Below are 9,181 nucleotides of genomic sequence, written 5' to 3' on the forward strand. Positions count from 1 at the left end.
TATGTTATTATATTAAAATAACTATGACACATGCTTCCCATATTGTTACAAAAAACATAAAAGAACCATGTGAAAGCACAAAATTCGTAGTAATAATGATTCTTTGAATATGAATTGCAAAGGTTAACAATTTACTTTAAAAATACAATGATATTGAGATCAAGAAGTAATCAAAGATGTAAGTAAAAGCCTATGACTATCAATTCTTTATAGAAACTGTCAGTGAGAGCATGGAGGAAGCATGTTTGCTGTCTTAAGTCCTCGGCCCAGAACATGTACACATCACTTTCACTCACAGTCCATCGATTACAATCTTTGTCACATGGCCATCCCTAAATACAAGGGAGGCAGAGAAATGTAGTCTAGCCACATGCCCAGGAAGAAATGGAGAATGGACAATACCAGTCTCCACAACATGAGCCCAAGTCCATGGCTGCGGGGAGGTAGAAGATGCCACATCCAACCCATGTAGAATGAATTCCACCTCAGAAAGGAGAATTCTAATATCAGAAGAAGGCGAACAGATATTGTTCAGGCAAAAACAGCAGATGTCCTATACAGATAAGTATCAGAATGGTGCCCTCTAGGACAGACTGAAACCAGGCATGGCCAAATGAGCAGACCTCAGAACCGGGAATCTCCAACCAGCTAGGACAGCATTTCTAAAGGAGTGTGCTGTATAACACTTTAGTAGTATATGTAACTTGTTCTATTTTTAAAGAGACCTGTGGTCAACTATGTTTGGAAAATACTGGATTAAGCAAAGTAAAGTAAGTTCCTTGCTGGTGGCAACATTGGCCAAGGTCATTTAAGGTCACAGAGGATGTCACAGGACTATTACTGCATGAATATACTATTACTACATGACAAGCATCAGGGCTGCAGAGCTGCAGGCAGGACAACCACTATAGGGTCCATCTGGGAAGGCTGCAGGAGGCCACTGTCAGGAAGGGTCATGTGGTGCCAGTGAGACCAGCTGGAGCACTGTCAACAGTGAGGAGCCTGAGGCAGAGCTCTGAGTAACACTTGAGCAGGGACAGAGTGGAAGACTATTCATAATAAAATTTCATTTTCGTTTAAGCTCCACTAGCAGAGATAAACTCAAGTCTCAAGTCTCATTAATCCCACCCTCTAACCCTACACGATTGAGCACTTGTGATGGAGTTAGTACAGATTAGGTAATAGTCCTGTGACATCCTCCATGACCTTAAATGACCTTGGCCAATGTTGCCGACAGCAAAGGAACTTGCTTTATTTTGCTTAATCCAGTATTTTCCAAATGTAGTTGACCACAGGTTTCTTTAAAAACAGATCAGGTTGCATTTAAATTTTAAAAACCAAAGCAGCATAAACAATTTTTCCAATAAACACAAATTTGTTGTTTTGGTAAGGCTGTATTTCGCTTTAATCATTGAAAATTTATCATCTGAATTGAGATGTGCTATACATGTAAAGCACACACAATTTCAAAAAGTTAGTATAAAAAATGTGTAAAATATCTCATTATTAATTTTTATATTTATTACATGTTAAAATGATCATCCATGATGGACTCGACCATGCTGGCAATTGTGAGGATGACACAGGACCAGGCATGTTGTACATGGGGTCATGTTAAAATGGTAATCCACCATGTTCTGGCAAAGCTCTCTCTCTCTCTGTCTCTCTCTCCATCATGCATCATGCATCTGACTTGTCATCCTCTGACCTCCAGTTCTTGGGTGGTGAACCAGCAGCCTGCTGCCTGACCTGCAGATTTTGGGATTTGCCAGCTCCTACAACCCCTTGAGTCAGTAGCCTGCCGTCTGCCCTGCTGATTTTGGATTCATCAGCCTCTGCAACCACGTGAGTCAGGAGAAGCCTCCAGCCAGATGCCTGACCCACGGATTTGGGACTTGCTAGCCTTCACAACTGCGTGAGTCATTTCCTTGCAATAAATCTCTCTCTATATATATTTATATAGAGATGCTTCACTGGTTTTGCTCCTCTAGAGAATCCAGTCTAGGACCTCATTTTATTTTCTTGGCACCAAAGATTGCTTTTTAAATTTAATTTTGTTTCCTAATTATGTAAAATCATTGTTTCTCATGTTTTCATACTGTGCTGGTTATTCTCCATCTGTCCACGTAGATTATTCTCTGGGTTCTTTCTGCCCTGCTTGGTGTCCCAGAAGGCTGACCCCTACAGACTGTGCCGTCTGGGCTCCCTTGACTTCTGGCTACTAGTTGAATTCAGTCAATGTGAGGCATGGGAAGGAAGTCGGAGTATAGGGGATGAGAAGAGTTAGGGTACTTATCCACCCCGGTACCGCCACAGCTCCTGTGTGGCAGACACTCGTCCATGATTCCAGTTCTCAGTGGGCTGCAGTAACACCATTCCCTTTATCCTTTGGACCTCTGGGGTGTAAATTTCTGTCACTGCTAGTTCCCTGGGTGTGTCAACAACCTTTGTCAGTTCCCTTAACCCCGTCCAGTCTCCAAAGTGGACCCTTCATTAAACACTCTTCTGTTAAGTTTATTGGACATGCTGTTTTCTGCTGGAACTCTAATACAAGAACCACTAGTATTTCTTTTCTTTTTTTTTTTAATCTCATTGTGCTTTAGGTGAAAGTTCACAGCACAAATTAGTTTTTCATTCAAAAATTTATACACAAATTGTTTTGTGACATTGGTTGCAGTCTACAATGTGTCAGCACTCCCCCTTTCCACTCTGGGTTCCCAGTGTCCATTCGTCCAGTTTTCCTGCCCGTTTCTGCCTTCTAGACTTTGCTTTTTGGCGGGTGTTGCCCATTTGGTCTTATATACTTGATTGAACTAAGAAGCACCTTCCTCAGATGTGTTACTGTTTGTTTTATAGGCCTGTCTAATCTTTGGCTGAAAGGTGGGCAACAGGAGTGGCTTCAGTCCTAAATCAGCTGGGTGTCCAGTCTCTGTCAGACCAATAAGTCTGTTCTTTTTTTTGTGAATTTGAATTTTGTTCTAGAATTTTCTCCCACTCAGTCCAGGACCCTCTATTGTGATCCCTGTCAGAAAGTTGCTCTAAAGTCTTGTAAGATTCAATTCCCAAAAGCAGGCCCTACTTCCCCAGGTCAGTAATTATGTCCTCAGACATCCTCCAGAGTTGTGTAACAAAGCAATCATGACTAATCGCCAGACTTTGGGCAAAAGCTTACAAAAAAATAAAAAGGTAAACCCATTAGAAACTCCATTAATTAGCATACTTCTGAACTTAAATGGTTTTGTTGAACCTGTCTTTCCTTTTCTTTACTCATACAAATTATTACCTGTCTACAAAACATAATGCATTTATTTGAACTTTATAAGAATGCCTAAAATTCACATGCTGTGCCTTTTCTAATGGTAAGACAAGATCAAACAAATTTTCACTCAAAAAGAAAGACAGCTAAGTTAAGATCTAATATACTTATTAAGGTTAAAAAAAAAAAAAAAGTGAATTGCTCTTCAAGTTAATTCTCCAAACAGTGGTTTAGTTATTTTGTTCGTTTCTATATTCAGGCCTCAGCCACATCCTATCTTTAGCTTTAATTATTACGATAACATCTCAAGAAAGAAATCAAGGAGATCAGAAAGGCCTGTTTTATATAAGCCATATTGGTGAGCATGACATATTAAGTTTAACAAATATGTATCGAGGAACTATTCTGTGCCAACATTTTAGGAAACTTCTAGGATAAGTGCCTAGCCTGGTCCCATGCCCAGTTTTCTGAGAGCTGAACCACGGCAGCCATGTTTGTAAGACATGTCCCTGCTTCTACTTGGCCACTGCTGATTGAACAATGGGTTTGTATATGACCAGTGCTGGGCTAATCAGAATCTCTTCTTGGAATTTAGAATTGAAACACCAAACCTAAACTCCAGTTGGTCTCTGATAAGTGCTTGAACTAGGAGATCAGCAAAAGCATAGGCTGAGATCAACACGTGCATGCCAGAGCATAGTAAAATAACTTACAGTAAGATCTAGGAAAAATAAAGCAGACATGCACAGGGAAACAGAGCAAGAGATCAAGCATTCCAGAAAAGTAGAGCAACGAACTATGGATTCCTGGTTCCAGTGTCTTACGAGCTATCTCTCTAATCATTACTCTACAGTCACTTGGGGTACCTTTGTTATTTGTTGTTAGCTGATGTCCAGTTCACCCTGACTCATGCACAACACAATGGAATGCTGTCCAGTCCTGCACCACGCCTATGATTGTTTGCAGATTGGACCATTGTGATTCATACATTGTGAGATTAATACTTGAAAACTAATGAATGGAATTAATTTAAAGAAATGAACTAATAAGAAATTCAATAAAATGATAAAAATTCCCTGAAAGAAAGGGCAGAGTGATTATCTAGAATTTTTTTTATCAAATTCAAACAAAAATATATGGTAGTCATATAATAGTATAGTTTCTGTTACTGTATTAAAAAGTAGAAAGAAGAAAAAATAAAAACGGGGAAGAAAGTAAAGGGGGAAGAAACAAGCCAGCTTCTGACATAAGTTCTTTCTTTCAACAATGTCTATCCTTCCTCTTTTTGTTTTTATAAGATCCTCCAGCAAAAGGTAAACTAAGTGAGTTCTAAAAGGTGGGAATGTATGCACTAGCAAGTATTTGCTGGAATAGTGCCTGTACATAGGAACTTGATATTGATTGATTGAAATCATATATTATAATTCTATATTTTATAAATTGAGATGCACAAAAAAACTAAAGTTGCCCATGTTAAGTGGTGAGGCCTGAACTGGAACCTTGGTCCTGACTCTCAGTGCTGAGTTAGAAATAATTTTCCACATAATTGTCTTTCAACAATGGGAGAAAACATTTGCAGCTAGAAAATGTTCAAACGTTTAAATTGTTGTTTCATATTTGCACAAGTTCATTAAAATAAACACACGAAGATGATCACTGCAACATTATATATAATAGCAGAAATTGGAAAATCTTAAACGTTCATCAATAGAAGATTGATTAAATAAATTATGTTGCATCCCTACAACGGAATGTCTGAAGAGACATGAAAAACAGTGAGAGGAACCATAAATTGTTATTAATCAGTTGCTGTCAAGTTTGATTCTGACTTACGCAACCCCATGTATACAGAGTAGAACTGTTCCATAGGGTTTTCAAGGCTGTGACCTTTCAGAAGCAAATCACCAGGCCTATCTTCTGAGGTGCCCCTGGGTGGGTTAGAATCACCAACCTTTTGGTTAGTAGTTCAACACTTAACCATTTGCACCACCCAGGAACTCCTAAGTACTGATCTGGAAATCAACCACAGCTCCAAAATCCAAAACACTCTAGAAACTTAACAGTTGTTTGAAACTCACTTGGCAGAAAATCTGACCAATCCTGAACTCACTTGGCAGCAAACACTTCCCTGGTCTGATATGAGGATATGTATAGTCTTAATTGATCTCACTTCAAGTGCAAAAAATGGTTAATGTATGTGATTATGTGGTGATGTCACAGAATCCACTAGGGGCGTTGTGTGATATTTGGTGTATACACTGTATTACCACTTTGAAATCCAAAATATTCTGAACTCCCAAACTCAACTGGCCCCAAAGGTTCCCAGTAAGGAATTATGACCTACACGAAGTGAAAAAAGAAGATGTAGAATAGTGTCTATCATACGATCCAATTTGCATAATTTAAAAAGAAACATAGACGGGTTTATGTGCCTGAAAAATCTGAAAGGAGTATATGTGTTTTATACAGAGAATATTTACTGTGTTTATTTCTAAGAAGTGAAACAGAAGGAGTTGCTGAACAAGTGTATTATCCCAGAAACCAGCTCATCTCCTGGGGCTTCAGCAGCCGCAGAAGGGAACTCATGGATCTTTTTTCTGGGGTTCTGCCACAAGATGGCTCAACTCCAAGCACCTTGCATCCCTGTGTGTCTCAACTCAAGATTACATGCCCTAGAAAGAGAAGATGACTGCCCCACTTTAAGTCACATGCCCTGTGGGCAGGGGCAGGGTGGAGAAAAGCAAGGAAGTCCCTGTGTAGAATCCACCCAGAGATACCTAAGAAGAAAGGCCTGGTGATCTGCTTGTGAAGAATCAGCCACTGAAAACCTTATGGAGCACAGTTCTACTCTGACACACTTGAGGTTGCCATGAATTGGAGTCAACTCGATGGCAACTGGTGGCTCCTTTCACCAGCAGGGCAGATGAGTACTTCCTCAAAGGGGGCAACGCTGAGGTTGTTACAGAAGGGAAGGGGGTGACCTGCTGGGCTGACAAAAACAACAAATGTCACCAACAAATGGGACAGACGCCTGACCTGACTCTAGATCTGCCACTAAATACCTCCCCATTTGTAACTGGAAAATCTCCTAAGCGCTCTGGGCCTTGCTTTCCACCTGAGGAGAGGGAAGGCCCTCTATGCCCTCACAGCTCTAACAGTTCTCTGGCCAGCTAGACCCACTGCCCCTCAGACTTTAAAGGGCATACAAATGGCCTAGGGATCTTGTTAATACAGATTCAGATTCAATAGTTCTGGGGTGGCCTGCACAAGCTTCCAGGTGATTCTGATGCTGCTGTTCAACAAGATCACACTTTAGTAGTAAAGCCCTAGAGTACTACGTTGCAGCCCGTAGGTGATGAGGCCACTATGACAAAGTTAGCAAAATTTGAGCTTTGAATGGTTTAACCTAATAGTAATGCTACACTGTTCAAAATTTCCTTGGTGGCCCTAGCTTATAAACAAATAGCACACAAGTATAGCCGCAGCCGTTAATGGGGTTTGTCCGTTGGCAAGACAAGTGATTTTGGTTTAATCATTAATTTAGTTATTAATCATCAAATCAAATGAGTTTATCCATATAGTAATACTCTGAAGTATAAATAACAGCATTACCATCAACTTTGCTTGAGACTTAAGAGGCCAATTTATTCTAATATTGGCTTAGAGCTAATACATGGACAGTCACTTTTCAAGGTTTTCATGATTAATGTAAACTTCGGAGAATTGTTTTGAGCTGTAGACCAATCAATTGTCCAATAATACCAGGACATTAACCAACAGAATTTAGCTTGGAAGGTTCCTGGGGAAGGTCTATGTTTTCATTTATGGCTGCTCAGAGTCAAGTACACAGATGGGTTTCAATAAATAATTAATTATAATGGAACCGGAGGACTCTAAAGTGAGTTCAGTACAGGACTAAAAGTATCACAATGAGTTTGTTTATCTAAGGCTCTGCCGACATTAGGAAGTCAAATCCCCCCTCTGCTAGGTTTTATGGTGTTTAGTCTACATTAGGTATAATTTTAGAAGTCAAGTACTCTCATGTCAGACGTTTTCCAAATCACACTTCCCAGACTTGAAACCACATCAGAAACCTGAGTTGATTGTGACAGTAATTACCCCAGTCAAACATCCCCTTCCTCTGTCAGTTTTCGTCCTTTGTGTGTGCCCTCAGTAGAATTGCACTGGGATTTCTTAGGAATATGGGAGGTTGGATGAGCCAAATAAGACAATTATCTGTTAATTATTGAATAAGATGGCATTCTAGACATTTTGAGTTTGCAAAGCAGTGGAAAGTCTGAAAAAACCCTCAGAAGGAAGTATTTTGTCCCAAGCAGACATCTTAAAACCTCAGGTATCATGGGCACCTAGACATTAGATGCTAAACAGCGAGAGCCTTAAGGAAAGGGCCTCTAAGTAACGTTGTCGTTGTGTACCATTGAGTGGATTCCGACTCCCAGTGATCTTGTAGGGCAGGGTAGAACTGTACCTTCAGGTTTTCCAGGCTAAAATCTTTATGGGAGCAGATTGCCAGGTCTTTTCTCCCACAAAGAGGCTGGTGGTTCCAACTGCCAGATTTTCAGTTAGCAGCCGAGTGCTTTAACCATTGTGCCACCGGATTGAGACAATAAGTAAGTACATGAATAAATAATATTTAATATGACAGGTGGTAATACGGGAAGTCTGGAAGCCATCAGCCAGGAAGGCAAGCTTTTCCTCTGCATCTAACCACAGTGGGCATTCCTGGAAGGCTGTCAAAGGCATGTAGGCACAGCACCTCGGAGTTGGTGGGGTTCTGGTCCAGGGCTCGCAGCAGGTGCCCACACTGTCTGTAGGTGATCTTCATCTCTCCAGCAGGCTCCGTCAAACAATGAGAAAGCCCCTGTGAACTTTTCCATCTGGTCAGCAGAGAAGTGTATCTTTACACTTTTGGGGTGTTGAACATCCTGGGTAACCCCAAGCCCAAAAAGATGAATGCCAAAATGCTGGACTTCAAGACATCCCTCTCCATCTTGGAGCACATGTCCTGCAACAAGGAGCAGGGCACCTACAAGGACTTCATGGAGGGGCTGTGGGTTTTCGACAAGGAGAGCAACGGCATGGTCATGGTCATGAGCTTCAGCCAGTCCTGGCCACCCTGGGAGAGAAGATGGCCGAGGCTGATGTGGAGAAGCTGTTCTCTGGGCAAGAGGATTCCAATGACTGCATCAGTTACGAAGCCCTTGTCAAGCACAGCATGTCTGGGTGAAGCAGACATCTCCAGGGTGCCTGGCCCTTGGCTTTAGCCATCCAAGGGAGAATTAGCAAGAGGCCCAGAGTAACTGAGCTTCAGCAGGAGTCCCAGATTGTCACTGCACCACAGCCCTAATGACCTCATAGCCCCACAGCCCTCCCTGTAAATAAACAGTCCAGGCAAGGCTGGACCAAATTCCCTGATTCTGAAAAAAGGAAAAAAAAAGTCATCTCCAGGCAGCGCAGTGGAGTCCAGCAGGAGGAGGGGTGCCCTCCAACAGGTAAGAGTGCAGAGGTGGTATTTTTAGAGTGAGAAATGCTTACATTATTTTCAGCACAGAATCACGTAACAGTGTAAACATTTTCAAACATATATTTTCAAAATGCTTCCTCTGTAGTATGAGTCCCATTCAAAATCAGTTACTGACTTTGGATTCTGATTTGAATTGACTGTTGTTGTTGTTGTTAGGTGTTGTTGAGTTGATTTTGACTCATAGCAATCCCATGTGACAGAGTAGAACTGCCCCAGAAGGTTTTCTAGGTTGTAATCTTCACAGGATAGCAACGATTTTGAGGATGGTGCAGGACCGGGCAGTGTTTCATTCTGTTGTACATGCAGCAGTGTTTTGTTCTGTTGTACTTTGTCCCTATGAATCGGAACCAACTCAATGGCACATAACAATCTTTACAGGA

The 9,181-nt window shown here is 41.2% G+C and overlaps 1 pseudogene; it reads left to right on the forward strand.

Annotated features, from left to right (window-relative positions):
• Positions 1–8,196: 8,196 nt before the first annotated feature.
• On the forward strand, positions 8,197–8,504 carry LOC101347609 (myosin light chain 4-like; annotated as a pseudogene).
• Positions 8,505–9,181: the final 677 nt, after the last annotated feature.

This window comes from Trichechus manatus, unplaced genomic scaffold (assembly GCF_000243295.1).
Source record: "Trichechus manatus latirostris isolate Lorelei unplaced genomic scaffold, TriManLat1.0 scaffold00086, whole genome shotgun sequence".
Taxonomy (NCBI): Eukaryota; Metazoa; Chordata; class Mammalia; order Sirenia; family Trichechidae; genus Trichechus; species Trichechus manatus.